Source organism: Macaca fascicularis, chromosome 17 (assembly GCF_037993035.2).
Source record: "Macaca fascicularis isolate 582-1 chromosome 17, T2T-MFA8v1.1".
Taxonomy (NCBI): domain Eukaryota; kingdom Metazoa; phylum Chordata; class Mammalia; order Primates; family Cercopithecidae; genus Macaca; species Macaca fascicularis.
Window position 1 is genome coordinate 97,686,907 of NC_088391.1, and position 18,806 is coordinate 97,705,712.

The 18,806-nt window shown below is 39.0% G+C and overlaps 1 long non-coding RNA gene across 1 annotated transcript in view; it reads left to right on the forward strand.

Moving 5' to 3' along the window:
* The window catches only part of LOC141408908 (uncharacterized), a 153,050-nt gene that overhangs the window by 118,079 nt on the left and 16,165 nt on the right, over nucleotides 1-18,806 (forward strand). The window contains exons 2-5 of the long non-coding RNA XR_012426505.1: nucleotides 15,091-15,230; nucleotides 15,350-15,432; nucleotides 15,910-16,016; nucleotides 18,673-18,702. This is a non-coding gene — a long non-coding RNA (uncharacterized lncRNA). The remainder of the gene's footprint in view (nucleotides 1-15,090; nucleotides 15,231-15,349; nucleotides 15,433-15,909; nucleotides 16,017-18,672; nucleotides 18,703-18,806) is intronic.

Genomic DNA, 18,806 nt, shown 5'->3' on the forward strand with positions numbered 1-18,806 from the left:
CTGTTCTAGATGCGTGCTTCATGCTCCATAAAAGTGTTCTGGCCTTGCAAAGTCTGCATGCTCAGGATCGCAGCATCTCCTCCCCAAATCCTCCATCCCTCTCACCCTATGCTGCCCACATTTCACGGAATAAGTGACAGTGGTGAAAGATAGCAATCTATCCCATGTTTTTCAAAGAAAAGGGCTGGAAACATCGATCCTTCTTTATGCTTCCTCATTCCACAGGTGGACTTTAACTTTTTAAAGGAAAGAACAGAATGCATGCTAAATTTTCCTGTTAGGAAAATTGGCATCTTACTACATATTTCTTGATTCACTGGGAAGGAGATAAATCTAGAATACAATTGTAAACCAAATTTCCAATTCTTTTCTTCAATACTTTTATATCTTGACATCACTCTTGGAAAAATCTGGCTGGAAATAAACTGACATTCATATGCTTTGAGGGGGAAAAATGCATGAATGATAGTATCTATTATTGCAACTGACTTTTCTGAGAGATTTGTCTGTGGAAAAATTAATATACTTTTGCTAATGTACATAGTCAAAGGACTTTGAATTCACATCTTTTGGTTGGAGTCCTGATAAGGTAACAGGGGCAATTAGGGGGCAATTCTACTTAATTATCTGAATAATTCAAAAGGTCATGAACATTTTCATCTACAGAAAGTCATTTCTTTGAATTGTTCAGTTATTAGTAGATGTTATCCTGAATGAAAATTTATAAGACAAATAAATATTTAAATGATCTTAATGTAATATGAATGTACAGCTATGTGCCAAATAATGATATTTCAGTCAATGATAGACTACATTGCAGTAGTGCCATAATATTATAATGAAGCTGAAAAATTATTATCACTTAGTGGTGATGTTCACGTAAACTGGCTGTGCTACCAGTCATATGAAAGTCTAGCGTATACAATTAGGTACGGTACATAATACTTGATAATAAATGGCTGTTACTGGTTTCTGTATTTATATACTTTTTATTGTTATTTTTTTATTTTTATTTTTGAGATGGAGTCTCCATCTGTCTTTCAGGCTGGCATGCAGTGGTGTGATCTCGACTCACTGCAACCTCTGCCTCCTGAGCTGAAGCGATTCTCCGGTGTCAGCCTCCTGAGTATCTGAGATTACAGGTGTGCACCACCACGCCTGGTTAATTTTTGTATTTTTAGCAGAGATGGAGTTTCACCATGTTAGCCAGGCTGGTTTCGAACTCCTGACCTCAGGCAATCTGCCCACCACGGCCTCCCAACTTACGGTTATTTTAGATGTGTACTCCTACTTATAAAAAATGCTAACCATAAAACAGCCTCAGGCAGGTCCTTCAGGAGGGATTCTGGAAGACATCCTTACCATAGAAGAGGACATCTCCATGTATGTTACTGCCCCTGAAGACCTTCCAGTGGGACAAAATGTGGAGGTGGAAGACAGTGATGCTGATGATCCTGGCCCTGTGTAGTCCTAGGCTAGTATGTGTGTTTGTGTCTTAGTTTTTAACAAACAAAGTTTAAAAAGCAAAAAATTTTTTAATAGAAAAAAGCTTATAGAATAAATATATAAATACATAAAAGCATTTTTTATAGCTATCTGTTTGTGTTTTAAGCTGTTATTACATTAAGTTTAATTTATTATTGAAGAAATAAAAATATTTTTTATGGTTTTAGTGTAGCCTAAGTGTAGATGTTTATAAAGACTACAGTCATGTATGGGAATCTCCTAGACCTTCTCACCTGCTCTCCACTCGCTCCCTGATGGACCCAGGACAACTTCTAGGCCCACAAGCTTTGCTCGTGGTAACTGCCCTATATAGCAGTGTGTACCATTTTTATGCTTTCAAACCATGTTTTTACTGTACCTTTTCTATGTTCAGAGACACGAATACTTACCATTGTGCTACAGTTGCCTACATGACTGAATACAGTAGCATGCTGTACGGGTTTGCAGCCTAGAAGTAATCGGCTATATCATACCACCTAAGTGTGTACTAGTCTGTACCCTATAGGTTTGTGTAAGTACAAACCCATATGGTACTTCTGAAGTTCTCACAATGACAGATTTGCCTAACAACATGGTTTTCAGAATGTATCCTTGTTGTTTAGCAATGCATGACTCTTCATTGTGTGTGTGTGTGTGTGTGTGTGTGTATATGTATCTATATGTGTGTGTGTATGTACCAGATGATAGTGGCTGAATGTAGATAGATAATTTGAATAGAGTCAAATGAGATAATATTCCAAAAAAACTTTCCATACTCTAACACTAATCAAATGTAAGCCATTATTGTTCTCATTATTATTTTTAATGACGTTTCTCCTTGTATGCATACTGGGTCTACTTCTGCCCTATCTTTATTTTCAGTCACTTTCTCTGCAATGCATAATGCAAAAAGAAAGTATTTTAATAGTCCCGAAGGTGTGGTCTATGAACCATCAGTATTGTCAATACCCGGAAACTTGTTAGAAATGCAGAGTCTCAGACCAGACCCCAGTTCAGATGTGCACATTTTAATCATATCTCCAGGTTATTCTTATATTTGAGAAGCATAGGATGAACAGTAGAGGCTACTAATGCTACCTAAGGTGACAGCACAGAGGGGCGTTAGGATTGCATTAGGATTGCAATCAGATTTACTTAATCACCTGATCCCCCACTTTACTCTCTGAAAAACTTCAAGTTTACAATCCACACACAATGTGTAAAGATATCTACTTCCTAATAGATGGATGGCAGCTGGCTCTTAATCAGGTGCCCAAGTTGTCATTTTGTAAGCTCCTTATAAAAAGGAGTGAAAATCAGAGAAAGTTGGAACTTGTTATTTACAGATGCATGAGACATCAATAATTCCTTTACTAATACACTCCACTGGCCTCCCAAATCCTTGTTCTTCCAGCTTCTCGGCTCTCTTCAAACTACCACTCCATTGACACACTTTCCTCGTCAGTGACTATCAAACCAAGTGAACATCAATTCCTCTGATTGGTTTTTATTGTCAGGCACTCTGGGACCCCAAATGACATTCTCTAGTTAATTTCTCCCCCTGTTTAAACACACATCCTGTGCTATAGATCACCGCTCCAACTTCCTACTCCTTGCCTTAATGGAAGTTCTCATTCCCAAAGCCTTACTTTAGAGCTCATCTCACCAGCTGCTGTCTTTATACTGTGTCTTGATTTCCTATCACTGGATATTATGTCCTTTTCACTTGACTACACTGACCTCTTAGTAACTCTCTTCTAGTACTTTCAGCCTGTATTATACGTGTAAGTTTATGATCCTTAATATGCTGCCAAATCTAAGAGCTTTTCTCCTCCTCTTTGTAAACGTGGTTATACCTGGGACATTTACCCACCTAGAGTGATAACTTAAAAGTAGATTTAGTAAATTAAATGGAACCAGGGTTCTCAGAAATATACATTTGGCTCAAAGGCTCAGGTCAGGAAAGCTGAGGTTCTGGGAATGCTCAGGTCCATTGCCTTCTGTGCCTAGATCTCCTCTTCATCCTTAATATTCCTATCCCTCTGTACACAGGTGGGGTCCTGCGGTATCTTCTCCAGACACCAGCATACACATGTTAACAAGGGAGGAGCTGGGCCCAGCTGAGATTTTTTTTTTTCTACCTATTTCTTTGAAAGCCAGTGATGGGATGATTGCACATCTTCATTTCAGCATTTCATGCCACTTTTGCAACTTGACATTCAAAGGTTTTGTTCGGTCTTCATATTCAAACAATTTTCTCTTGAAAAAAATAAAATGACTCACCATCCAGAATATATTAAGGCATGTAAAATAGGAGAATTTAGTCATGTAAGCATTTTTTCTTTTTCTTTTTTTTTTTTTTTTGAGATGGAGTCTCGCTCTGTCGCCCAGGCTGGAGTGCAGTGGTGTGATCTCGGCTCACTGCAAGCTCCGCCTCCGGGTTTACGCCATTCTCCTGCCTCAGCCTCCCGAGTAGCTGGGACTACAGGCACCTGCCACCACTAAACAAAACATTAGCCTGGCTAATGTTTTTTGTATTTTTAGTATAATTGGGATTTCACCGTGTTAACCAGGATGGTCTTCATCTCTTGACTTTGTGATCTGCCTGCCTCGGCCTCCCATGTAAGCATTTTTAATCAAACTATCTCAGTGGTCTGTGAACAGTGGTTGCAAAAATAAGGCTACAGGAAAGCCTGTATAAACTCTGCATTACCAAAGAAATGCATTGTGTGAGCTTCAGTTCACTTGGGTAAAACATAGCAGTTCGTACCATCTGAATATTTCAACTTAAGAACTTCTTAAACATGAATCAAACATTAAAATTAATACTAGAATGAACCCGTTTTTATGATTCTTTCTCTGTTTTTATGGTAGTTTTGTTTGTTAGCAGCACTATTTTTTAGGTGTAATATATATATATTTGCAGATATTAGAGCATGTACTTCATAAAACAGAACAGGTCCCTTTGCTTTCATGTTACCTACAAAAGCATGTTTTGACTTGTTGGGCGACAAAAATCTTAATGAGTTTATTATTTCTTGGGCACATAAAACCCTTTGGACGTGAAGACATGAGTTAGAACATGTATGACTTGAACCTTTTGAAATCCTCTTTCTCTGCTTTAGAAGGCAGTGTAATGTATTCATAATCAAGAGAATTTAGATACGTCTCCCTGAGGTGGACTAGAATTGTATTTCAGAACAAGGTTCAGGTATTCATGTATTACTAGCACAAAGATGATTATTTGTCATAGCCATTGCTGTCTTAGAGAATGATAAAAGGAAGGAATTGTATTTTTAAAAATATACAGTTTATTACTTTCCTCATTAAGGTAAAAGTTGGCATATAACTAAAGTGAAGTATTTTGTTTCATTTTTTTTCCCTGAGCAAAGACAACAGATTTATGCATAGTAGCAACTGTTCCTTTTTAAAACATTCAAATTTTACAAGATTAACCCCTATCTCTTGTTGCAGTTGAGTCAGCACCTGGGTAGCTTATTTGAGGACTCTGTGATTGACTGTCATTTTCTTGGTCATTAACTCCACTAACAAAGTTTTACTGTGTTTCCACATTCTTAAAGACCAGGCAAGATTTGCAGAATTTTGGTTAAAACTGAGTTTATCCTAGAGAAATTAACAAATCCTGGAAGAAGTCATCATTTCTAACTCATGCACTCACCCACCTGTCAAGGATGAATGCCATATTTTTCAGGTTTTAGTTCAATGGTTTATTCTGGGAATGGGTTATTGACTCAAATTGCAGTGGGTTATGTTTGTTATCCTCTGTTTTATGAAAAGTTTTTTATTGAATGTGAATTAGTCATTATCCAGTTATAATCCCTTTGAATGTTTTCTACCATTGTCACATAGAAGATCTTTTCTAACAGAAGAGTATCCATCTTTGGAAGCTTTTCTCAGTTGCTAGTCAGTGCATTTACTGGACAACTTTGTATGGCCATTGCATATACTTAGGGTAGGGACCTCATTTAGATGACTGTAATCATTTAGATGACTAACATCATTTAGATGACTGTGACATCATGTAGATGACTAATCTTGTTTTAATGTTGACAGATGTCATCTATACAATGTATATTTATACATATGTATTGTAAATACAGATATACACATCTGTATTTATGTCTGTATATGTCTAATGTCTTCTTAAAATTATAAATACTGAAACATTGAATCAGACCCCTTTGAAAGTAGACTCCTATGTTAGAAAGATTGACACTTGTAGTCAACAGTAGTTGTATTTTTACTTTTAGAACCTAAGAGAGAAAACTCAAAAAGGAACAAGTGACCAAGATTAATAGCATCAAAGCTATCTTATATTTATTCCTTTATTTAAAAAAATAACAAATGCTTGATCAGAAACCTTAAATGATGCCAAAATTTTGAGTAAAGAAAAAGTCACAAAAATCATTTATCCCAGCTACATGACAGTGTTTGGTTATCAGTTGGTAAAGTTCTAAGTTAAAATAGTTAGAATACATGAAATATAAAGGTTGAGTCCGTGAATATGTAATTTCCCATTAACTTAATTAAAATACTATGGTATCCAACCAACTTTCCCAAAATGATGTACACAAGCATAGGACTGTAATTCATGGATCATTTGACATTTTAGAAGTTCTTCATTATAACTTCTCTTTGTATCTTGGATCCAGATGTTTGTATAAAAAGCAAAAGCATTATATTCAGTATTCCACTCCGTAGCTTCAAATGTTCACTACCTGATATTACTTAGAAACCATTATAAAACATTGTTTAGATTAGGTGGCCTTGCTATCTGCAAAATTGACCTTACATTGGAGCTGATTTCATTAAATGACTTAAAGTTTTAGTCAATAAATAATCTTGGTGCTAAGGAAACTATCTAAGGCCAGTCCTTAGATAAAGAGCTACACAAACTAAGATGTCAACACTCTACTTTTTCTCTTCCACTACCTCCTCCCCACACCCATGCCTTCATTCACTAAAAGTGGACTCAAGTTCTATGCATCTATAATAAACAACAACAACAAACAAACTGACAACAGTTAAAACTGATTTTCTTTTGTTTTTAAGTATTCTCTGGTTGGGTTTAGACACCAATGAACATAAAACAGTCCCCTAGTCAGTGGATCTGAAACTTACAGATATGTCAGAATGGGGGGCAAAGAGACTGATATTGAAACATGGGTTTCTGGAAACTCCCATCAGAACTTCTGATTCAGTAGATCTGGCTGGGACCTGGGAATCTGCATGTCTAACAAGGTTTGGGTGATGTCAATGCAGCTGATCCTTGGAGAACATTTTGAGAAGCCCTATGCATCTTTTTTTCCTGGGCTCTGCTTGGAAACACTTCTGTATAATGTTATGAAAACAGTAGTGCTCTCTGAAAGGAAGTTTTATTCTTCTGCAATGGCGAGAGAGGAATCACATAAATGCTGCTTAGGTATTGGGGTACTTCTTCGCACCAGTCTAGGCTGCCAAACACGGTACAGGACACGCAGTTAAATTCGAATTTCAGAGAAATAGCAAATAGTTTTTCTGTATAAGTATCCCATGGATAAACTTGCTAAATTTGGAAACCGCACATTTGAATCATGTAAAGTTAATTTTTACCCTATTTGTTTTGTCCTGAAGTGTAATCTCTTTAATGAAGCGAAGTGTCATTTTAATAAAAATATATAGACACATAAGTACAGTCTATGGCTAAATTTCCCATGATTTCTGTATGTGTACATCAAATTTGTTGTAGTTTAAAAATTTATATAATTACCTCACAAGTTTGAAATGGTCACTTTTAGTTAATTATAAGGTGTAATTTGATTCCTTAAATGTTTAAAAAATGATTCCCCCCAAATTAAGGCGAGTACTACAGTGTTCAATCAGCAACTGATTTAGCTTTGTTTAAAGAGGCTTTGAAGACAATGTAGCTTTGTGGAATGAGAAAAATAACGGCCACTGTGGAGACCTGGAAGTGCATATGGGTGGTGAACACAAGTAACTGTGAGACTTGGAGAGAGCTGACTGCCTCCATTTTCTAACTCAGAAAGGGGATTGCATGGGCACAAGGCTGCACATTTGGTAAACATTAGACTTCAGAAACTCAACGTTAAATTGGAGCTCCTTGATCACAGTTGAGCTCGTGGGTGACAATCCATATTACAAAAGTGTTGCCCATGTGAATTTCAAATGATGACTGAGTAGCCCTGTTTCGCGTTGATGTATATAACTCCTAGAAATGTTGGTTGGAGTTTCGGGAGTTAACCAGCATCAGGTCTATGAATTCTTAAATGAATCAAAATTCTACTGCAAAGCTCATGTTTTCATCTTCCCTCTCATGCAAAAGGAACCTTTCTAGGAGATGGCAGAGTACTTTGGCACAGATCCATGTACTGCTTTTCCATCAGAATGATGATGAATTATTATTAGAAAGCCAAGTGGCAGCTATCATTGATGAGATTTCATTAATATATATTTTAGATTTATTTAATATATAATTAAACGATATATGTTTCCCTTTAATTGTCTAACAATAGGATTCCTTTGATTGCCTCACATGGCAATGATGAGATTTCTCTTGTATTTCCACCTTTCCGGGTACAGAGTCCACAATTTGTAATGTTATTTTTGGGACAAATGCTAGTAATTAAGCCCCGTATCTACGACTTTAAAAAATGTCTCCTGGGCCGGGCACAGTGGATCATGCCTGTAATCCCAGCACTTTGGGAGGCTGAGGCTGATGGATCACCTGAGGTCAGGAGTTTGAGACCAGCCTGACCAACATGGTAAAACTCTGTCTCCACTAAAAATAAAAGCCAGGCATGGTGGCAGGCACCTGTGATCCCAGCTACTCGGGAGGCTGAGGCAGGAGAATGGCTTGAACCTGGGAGGCAGAGGTTGCAGTGAGCTGAGATCGCACCAGCCTGCAAGAGTGAAACTCCATCTCAAAAAAAAAAAAAAAAAAAAAAAAAAGAAAATGTTCCTGATTTGTTTTTCTGTAGTTGGGGAGGTTGTTGTATGTTTTTTCTTCAGAGTGAGAACTTGCGTGGCCCCAGGTTAGGGAATGCTTTCTGTGAGGGGCTACAGGAACTGGAAGAGAAATGATGGTGGCTTCAGTACCTTGGTATTTATACACGAGAAAAAGGTTTTAGGAGACTATTCTTAAAGAAAAAAAAAAAAAAGTGCCAGCTTTCCAAGATTTCTCAGTAATCGTACTTTAGCCTACAATTTACAAGAAAAAACTGCTTCCAGCTTTTTTTGGATGCAAAGCAACTGGAGTGTTGTTTTGGAACATCCCTGTTGAGGGAACTTTGCCACTAGAATTGCTGGAAATGAGACAGCGTTTGTCAAGCTGCTCAAGTCACACCTCAGCTAAACAAGTGTCCCTGTGTCTTTCAAACATTTTTGCAAAAAAAAAAAACCCATTTATTTCTTTTGGTAAAGAAAAGCTCTTATTGCTGAGCCACTCAATAAAGCAGGGTTTGAAGGAAAAGGAAAACTCCTGACATTTAAGAAGCCAATTTCTTCTCCCCGCTCCCCTGAACCCACTGCAATTTGGTTTCCTGCCACCACCTTCACCTCTGTGACCATCTTAAAGTCCTCACTGACTTCCATGTTGCTAAGCATGGTGGCCACCTCTTAGTCCTCATGTGGCTTCTCTCTTTCAGCAGCGTTTGATAGAGATGATAATTTGCCTTAAAACACATTCCGTTCCTGGTTTCCAGGCTGCCATATTGCCTGGGCTCCCTCAAAATTTCCCACTGTTCCTTCCCAGACTTCCCTGTCTCCCTGGTCTCTCCAAGGCTCACAATTTATGCCCTTTCCTTTCCTGTTGGCCCTCTGGGTGATCAGATCCAGACTAATGACTTTTTACCTATAGGACATTTTCTAGATTTGTGTCTTTAATCCAGACTTCTCCCCCTATGCCCAATATCCAGCTTGCTTCTTGACATTCCCACTTGACTTTTGGTCTTGACTCCACTCACAACCCACCTCCTCTCAGGCAATAGGCTCTGTGTTCTGCCAGATGCTCAGGTCAATCCATGGAGCCATCCTTGCCTGCTGCTTTCCCTTCACTTGTTTCCTGGCCGCCCTATCTAAAATGTCATCTCAACCCCCACCCTGGTATTTCATATCCATTTTTTCCTTCTTAGCATTTAGGGTTACCCAACACACCATACATTAACTTTTTATCTTCTTGCCTGTTGCTCTTCAGTCAAATGAGGTTCTACGAGCTGAGATCTTTGTCTTTTTTGTTTACTACTGTGTCCCTAGACCAGGAACAATGCCTGATGCAGAGTAGTTGTAGAATAAGTGCTTGTTGAATAAACAAATGAATGAATAATAAATTACCTTGTAGATAGACTTTACTAAATTTGAGTGAGATTAAGGCACTTAAAATAGACACATCTCAGTCAACTAGCAAAATGATAGCTTTTAACTTCTGACTCTGCAGTGGGAGAAGGGGACTGCTTAAGTTGGAGGGGAGGCAGGGAAGAATTATGATACTCATACAATGAAAGACTTCAAAGGAACCAGGGAAACTTCCCAGTTAACACTCTACCTGGGAGTGATTCTGTCTCTGCCCAAACTAGAAAATTCTATAAGAATGTGACCAACTATTTTTGTCTTTCTCTTTTTGTAGCAGATATTTTTATAGAGGGCCCTAATATTAGAGAGAAGTAATTTATGTGGAACTTCAATAATATATGAAACGGAAATTCGGAGGAAAAAGTGCTGAAACCACAGAAATATGGGAGGTGAGATTGAGATTTGTCTACTTTGGAGACAACTTTGAGAGGGGAGGCAGACCGAGTACCCTTTAAAACAGGGGTCCTTGACCCCTGAGCCATGGACCAGTACTGGTCTGTGGCATGTTAGAACGGTGCCACACCGCAGGAGGTGAGCAACAGGCAAGTGAGTGAATGAAGCTTCATCTGTATTTATAGCCACTCCCCATTGCTCACATTACCACCTGAGCTCTGCGTCCTGTCAAATCAGTGGCAGCATTAGATTTTCATAGGAGTGCGAACCCTATTGTGAACTGTGCTTTCAAGGGATCTAGGTTGCATGCTTCTTGCAAGAATTTAAGGCCTGATGATCTGTCACTGTCTCCCATCACCCCCAGATGGGACCATCTTGTTGCAGAAAAACAAGATCAGGGCTCTCATTGATTCTACATTGTAGTGAGTTGTTTAGTTATTTCATTGTATGTTGCAATGTAATAATTAGAAATAAAGTGCACATTAATGTAATGCACTTGAATCATGCTGAAACTATCCCTCCAGCCCCAGTTTGTGGAAAAATTGTCTCCCATGAAACCAGTCTTTGAAGCCAAAAAGGTTGGGGACCGCTGCTCTACAAAGAACACATCCACCTTGAATTAGGAATTTGACCAAGTCACAAGATCACTGAGAACTAATAGCAGAACCACGACTAGAGGAAAGACGTTCTTAAGGCTGAGGATTTCATTAGTGGCTGTACATGTATTTACCTTTAGTATACTCCTTAATACACTTCACATAGTATTCCAGTATTCTCACCTTTCTTGTCATATATGATGCTCAGCTCAAAACAGCACTTCCGTTATTATCAGAGTTGCACTTGAACTGGGTGTATAGTTGCTATTCTGGTATTCACACTTAGGAAAGAATGAAACAATCACTTTTTTACAGAATGGCAACCAAATGAGATTTATTTGGAAGGTCTGCCTCCTTTTCATAAGAATAGACCACAATGGCTTAGAATATTCAGAGAAGATACAAGAAAAAGTTGGGACAAGAATTGGGACACAAGGTATTTACTGCCAAATGCTAATCTTAATTGATAGCTAGCTATGTACCAGGCCTTGTGGCCATGGCCATGTGTGTGATCTTATTTATTTATTTATTTATTGAGACACAGTCTTGGTCTGTCACCCACAGCTCACTGCAGTTTCTACCTCCCAGGCTCAAGTGATCCTCTCACCCAAGCCCCACCAAGTAGCTGGGACTACAGAAGAGTGCCATCACACTCAACTAATTTTTTTACTTTCTATAAAGACATGATCTCTCTGTGTTGCCCAGCTGGTCTCAAACCCCTGAGCTCAAGCAATCCTCTTGCCTTAGCTTCCCGAAGTGCTGCGATTTCAGGTGTGAGCCACTGCACCCAGCCTCATTTAATGCACCTAAACAATCTCATTTAATGCACATGACAACCCTAGGACACTGTAGGGAATTGTCATGAGTAACAGTATGAAGGCAGAGATACTTGCAATGAGTTTGGCAAACAGTGGTTAGCTTTAGTTAGCCCTGAGAATCTGTTTCTCAAAGTAAAAGGGACTATGTAGAGGAAAATGGATTTGCCGTGGTAACAGACACTGTTTGTAACTCATAGCCCTCTGCTGCCTTGAGAATCATTTCGGTCTCTATTTTACTTATATTCTCAGGGTCTCTTACAATATAATACTGATTTCCAGAACTATTGTTCTTGAATAAGGGCATGACAAACTGCTCCTGTTTCAGCAGTAGAGAAAGGGAAACTGCCAAAAGAAACCTAGGTGAGGGAGCATTGTCTCTTTGAAGGTAGAAGATTAATTGATGAGCTATGATTTTTTTGGTCATAATTTTCAAATTGGTCAATGCAATCAAAATTACACAACATGGTCTGATATGGTTAGGCTTTGTGTCCCCACTCAACTCTCATGTTGAATTGTAATCCCCAGGTGTTGAGGGAAATACCTGGTGGGAAGTGATTGGATGATGGGGGCGGTTTTCCCCATCCTATTCTCATGATAGTGAGTGAGTTCTCACAAGATCTGATGATTTTATAAGGGGCTCTGCCCCCTTGGCTTACTACACATGCTTTGTCTCCTGCCACCATGTAAGACATGCCTGCTTCTCCTTCTGCCATGATTGTAAGTTTCCTGAGGCCTCCCCACCCATGTGGAGCTGTGAGTCAATTAAACCTCTTTTCTTAATAAATTACTCAGTGTAAGAATGGCTAATGCATGCTCCAATTACTTGTGTGCATTTGACCATTTTATGAGAAACAAAATCTTAAGATCAGGTAGCTCACTTTTTGGAATAGCTCTTTAGAAAATCCATGTAATTTTTTTTCTTATAGCTAGAATAATAATGTACTTAGCCTATTTCTTTCAATGTTTTCATACATTTACTAACCATGAGCCATAACAGGCAAAGCTTACTTCCTTTCTAATTCCTAATTCAAGGTGGATCCTTTCAGCATCTTTACTCCTCTTCATCTACACCAATCAGATCTGAACAACTTAATGGGCTTACCCTCTGCTCTCCCCCGACAAAGAAACCCTTGACTTCAATCAACAGTCAAGTTTGTTAAGCGTTGATGGAATAAGATTATTGGTAACAGAAAGGCAACTCCTTACAGCTGGCTTTTCTTTTTCTTTCCCTCCTTCTTCCCACCCCCCCCCCCCCCCACCATTCTGCCTTATTGCTTTGCACAGTACTCTGCACATAGAAGGTACTTAACATATGCTTTTTATTGAGTATTTAGTAACATTTGTGAGGTATGTTGCTGCTATTGTTGCTGTCGATAGAGGGGAAAAAAGAGTGTTTTTACAGTAACTAGTGATATTCCAGAGTTCACGGATAAATTTTCCTGTTGATATATTTCTAAATTAATGTGTGACACTTCACTGGATATCACTTTGAACACAGCTATAACTTCTGAAGAAAATAAATCACTGAATCAGACAGTGTTTATTAGCCAATGTGCTGTTATTTCCTAAAGCACTACTTCTACTTGTGATAAAATTGGCAGCCAAGGGAGATAAATAGTGTTTGAAAGTGTTATATCCAAGGGTCCTAGGTGAATTGCGAAAATACAGTGTGTATTACATGAAAATTTTTGTTCTTTAATGTTTCCTTATTTCTTTAGAAAAATACTATTTTAAAAATTATTTATTATCTCTATAACTGTTTAATTAAAGCATTTCACAATTATGATATTAAGAGGAAAATCAGCATTCATTCATTTATTTTCCTTCCTCCTTTCAACAACTAGCTCCTGGTGTTTGCAAATTATAAAATGGTTTCTTATCTGTTTTCCATTTTACATCCTATGATAATTATGCAACTAGTAACACTGCCTTCTCCCCAGTCGTGGATAGTGTGCATCTCAGTTTTATGATTGCTTTTTGTTGCAGCTTGGGGAAAGATAAAAAGGCCTGTCAAATCTCAAGAGATTGCCGGCTAATGAATCACAAATAGCTTTGCAGCAGGCTGGAAGCATGCTGTCCTCTGTGAACCATGCAGGGTTCTCTTTTGCATTCCCTTCCACTTGCCCTGGTGGTGGACCTGTTGGAGGACCCGGTGATTTGTAGGCTTTGTCATGGATGTTGGATTTGGGAGCTCAGTTAGCGAATTTCTCAGCCAACAACAATAGGGAGCTAATGGGAGGTTTGCTTGGTGGCCTGTGCCTCTGTGGCAAAGCCACACCTCCACGTGTCCTGCGGGCTGGCTTCTTCACCCCTGTCCAGAAGCCAAGATCTCAGTTCATCTACACATGCCCTGGCAGTGCCTCAGTCCTGTGTCTGAGACTCTTACAGACATCCCATATTTCAGTCAAATATTCTCCTCTTTTTTTCTTCTCCCTGCCCCACAGATCTACCAGGCACAAAGAACAAATCTTCTGTAATGAGTAAGCTTAGACTGGTGTGGGTGAGGGTGTCTGGTAAGTTCCTTCATGGAGCTAGCAGGTGTCACAAAGCAGACCATTTGCTCCTCCAGTGTAGCTCAAAGTTAACTAACCAGTGGCCCTTGAAAAGAACAATGGGTCAAAACATAAAAAAATACAAACAAAATGTCCTCATTAAAAAAAAATCATCTTCATCAAAAAATACAAAATGCTGTGATGGTTATTCCACATTTTTAAAAGGGGATGTGACCCTTGTACTTTCTGAGATAATCGGCTGATGACATTCCTGGAAGCCTCTGCCATCTCATCTCCCGTTCCCCACATCACTAGCCTTCCAGATAAAATTTGTTCTTGCAACACCTCTGGTCTTTTGAAATGTGCAGACTCCTGTCTGGATTTCAGGTCAAATTTAGACTTTTTTTTTTTTAAATTATTTTACTTTAAGTTCTGGGAAACATGTGCAGAAAGTGCAGGTTTGTTACATAGGTAAACATGTGCCATGGTGGTTTGCTGAACCTATCAACCCTCTTTTTTTTTAATATTACCATAAATGCCGTTTGTTGCTATCTTTCATCTGGAACAAGCCGGCTGAGTAAGGTGGATCTTCTCGTATTGTCTTCAGGACAGGCGAGTGCAATGCATTTCCTGGCCACCAGCCCTCATGGGCTCACGTTGGGTGCTGGTGGCACACTCACACATCCCCGTAGCTGGGACTGAGATTTCTCCTTTCATACATTATTCACAGCTTGCAGCAATGAATGCTTCCGCAGATTTTTAACCTTATCCAAATGTAACCTCGCATTCACAATTATACATAACTTGGAAGACGCATGCTGTACCATAAAAAGTTGCCTTCTGGGGAATTTGTTGTTGTTGGGCTTGAGCTTAAACTAAAATGGCTTAGACGGAAAATTGGTGAACAACAACATTTCTCCACTTTCTTTTGCATAACAGCTGGGAGGAATCGGTTCATGCTACAAGCCCGGGGTGCGCCGGCCAGCTGGCAGGAGCGCTCCAGAGCCAGGGTGCCAGATCCCAAACAGCTGCATCACTGCTCATCCATCTGTAGCACACACCATATGCCAAACCCCAAAGTAAGTGGGGAGGGGATCCCTTTAAAAAGAGATTTTCAAAGCCACAGAGAAAAAGCATTTTCTCCTGTAATGCACAGGCTTTGATCTCGTATTCTCCCTCTTCTCTCGCCCTCATCCAGCCTGGACGCCCACATGATTTAGAATTGATGCAAAATAGTAAGGGAGCAGTGTTCTTGATCGACTTCAGGAAACCGTTTCTCAGGTAACTTGTAAAGAAACCTACCACCTGCATCTATTTTTTACAAAAAGAACCATGTAATAATTTAATTTGGGAAAACCTTTCATGAAGTTTGCAAATCATTTGTTATGTCTTAGATTTCATCATGTAGCCACATTTTGAACTTTGAAAAGCACAGAATGAGTACCTTTGGGAAATATTCCAAGATTTTCTTCATCTTAGTAATTTTAGAAGTTAATAAGCCACAGTTAAGGAACACCATATCCCAAAAAGACCCTCTAGTCTTATGCTTTCCTTTCCAAGGTCATTGAAGATCATGAGAATTGAACTTATGAAACAGTCTGACCAGATATTCCATTTTATAAAGAGATACTCATTTACGTAAATGTGAATTCTAGAATGAGGATTGTTTAGGATAGTCAATCACTTACAGAAATTACTTCCTGCTGAAAATGAGAAGAAAATATTTTCCCACTCTTCTGTGAACATCTCAAAATACAGATGGCAAGGCTCCAGTGGCCATGGGAAGATGGAATGGCACTCCGTGGTCACTCAGAGATGGCAGTGCTGACCTCCGATGCAGATTCCAGGCCATGTTTGGAGCTGGGGTGAGTCCTTTGTGAAAACACATTGCCATTCTGTTGACTTCACTTGGCATGGCTCTCATTGTCATTCTGGTAATGGTGACGGGAATACAATATCTTCATTGTACTTTTTTTCTCTGTATCTACCTTTGACCTTGATTTCTAAGTTTCTTCTGTTATTTTGAATACAAGTGTTTTGTGTTTACAAACTACTTCACAGTTTATAATTCCTATTTATAAAATATTTTATTGAAAGACACACTCAGTGCAGGAAACCATGTCATTTGGAAAGTGGTACATATGGGAATGGACCTGACCAGGCCAGCACTATTTGGTGACATATTTCTATATTATCCTAACTAAAAGCCAAGGAGCCACGTGGCATAGTCTTTGCATGGAGTGGAGTTCAGAAAAGGAGCTCAGCTGCCAAGCAGTAGATAAAAAGGGATTTCATTTTTCAAAGAACATCGAAGAGAAGCCATTTTCTAATTTTCAGTAACACTTCTTAAGAGCTCCCTTTCTCCACTCTCCAACTGTTTAGTCATTCTCCATATTCTAAATCACAAACAATTCAGAGGCTGAAACAGGCTAGCAAAATCACAGATGCAATATATGTGTGCTTATATGAATATGTATGCTAGGTATGATACACATGCAGATATAACGTGTGTAATATATACATATATACACATATATCACATACACACATATACAAATGACTACATAATACATGCGTATATATATATATACACACACACACATGCATATATGTGTTTCAGTTTAAGCATAGATATTCATATAAAAACTACTGAGGCTGGGAACAGGAGCTCACACCTGTAATCAAAATATTTTGGGGGGCCCAGGAGGGAGGATTACTTGAGACCACTTCGAGACAAGCTGGGACTATAGTGAGACTCTGTCTCTAAAAAAAAACCACAAAAATTAGCCAGACATGGTTGTAGTGGATACCTGTAGTCTTAGCTACTCAGGAGGCTGAGGTGGGAAGATCATGTGAACCCAGGAGTTTGAGGCTGCAGTGTGCTTTATTTGTACCATGGCACTCCAGCCTGGGAGACAGAGCAAGACACTGTCTCAAAACAAAACAACAACAAAACAACCAACCAATCAAGCAAACAGAAAACCCATGACAACAACAACAACAACAAAACTACTGGAAGTCTTTGTAGCAATACACTTAGGATGAGATAATTATCTCCCAGAGCCCCCAGCTTTATATACCATCGCTTTGGGGGTTAGGGCTTCAATATATATATGAGTTGGGGTGGAAAGAGGAGCACAAACAGTCTGTAACAGAGGCCATCCGTGGTTTTGTTTCTAAGTAACTCTTCTAGGTGTATGAAGTATCTTGGTGGGAGGTTTTCATGGACACCCAACTTTGCTTCTGTTCCTAACTCTAAGATGGCTGAATTGGGCAACAAGATCGATGTCGAGGTAGCACAAATGTGTGTTCAGAGTCCCCTGGGGTGAAGGCAATATTAATCTAGAAATGGCAAAGAACCCTTCAGCCTCACATGCTATTTTCAATTTAATGCAGATGATAGGAAAAAGAGGCATACACAGAAATTAAAAGAAAAACAAATTCAAAACAGATGTCAGGAAATACTTTGCTCCCCAGAGGAAGAAAAAAAAAAAAAAAACAGATGAGAAGAATATTTTAACAAGGCAGTTTACTGAGTTAAGAAACTGTGATCATCATTTAAAAATAGAGACCTGGTGCTGGGCTGGGGGTGAGGTATGCAGACACTAAATTTGGAGTGAGAAACGTGACCTTCCATAGAGAAAAATAAGCCCAGTGTGAGTTAGTCCCATTTATCATGCTCCACTGCCCCCTGCCTTAGTCTCTCCTTGGGTGTTTGAAAAGGTGTGCTAAAGTTGTGTTTATGAGACAGGAAATACATGTTTTAGCAAGAAATAAATCTGTCCCTACAGACATAGATGGCTGTGTATTTCATTAAGTTGGGAGCCAGTTGTACCCCTTTTCACCTTTGTTTCCACTTTAGATGCCATCACATGGACAGACTTTTCCAGACGAAGGTCTCATAGCCAGTTTTCTGAATGACTTTAGGTCAGGTTTACAGACCAACATTTCCTGAGTGATTATGGCGAGTAAAGTCGCCATCCAGCCTCGTGTTTAATACTCTCTTTTATTTCAAGGGTGAGAGGAGAGTAGCATGGGTTGAGAAGTTGAGGAGAAGTTTTGGACCAAAACATTTTTAGTTTGTTTTAGAAATGCTTGTCCAAGAAGACCAAACATTTTAAAGCTTCTCAGACGACATATCACTGTAGTTTCTCCATCTCTGTCTTGTGAAGTCACCCTCAAGAATGACTGAAGAAATAAGGCTGCTGAATAATGATGCATGAATTAGATGCAACTTTAGAAATGGAAGGTTCTGGCAAATTCTGCATGAATTTTTTGTAATTGTAGTCCTCAATGTTAAAAATATTTACAATATGGTAGAAAATCAATGAAGTATGTGCAGTCTAGTATAGTGAGTCGTGACAAAATTTCATACAAAATGCTGTTTTTATTGACATATTCCCAATGTCTAGTACATAACTTGGGATGCAGTAAGTGCATTGTAATTTGCATTGAAGGAATAAATATCCCATGCCCTCACTCGTTGTTCAAATTATTTCTTACTCTTTGTTTTTCATGCAGCATGCTGTTATTTGATACATCTCTCATCAGGTAAGTCCCCTTTTTGGAATCATTTCAGAGTAAGTCCCCTGCTCCCCCTGCCCCTGCCCCACAAAGAATTTGTTGTTGCTTCCTCTGAGCTCCCATAAGCCTCA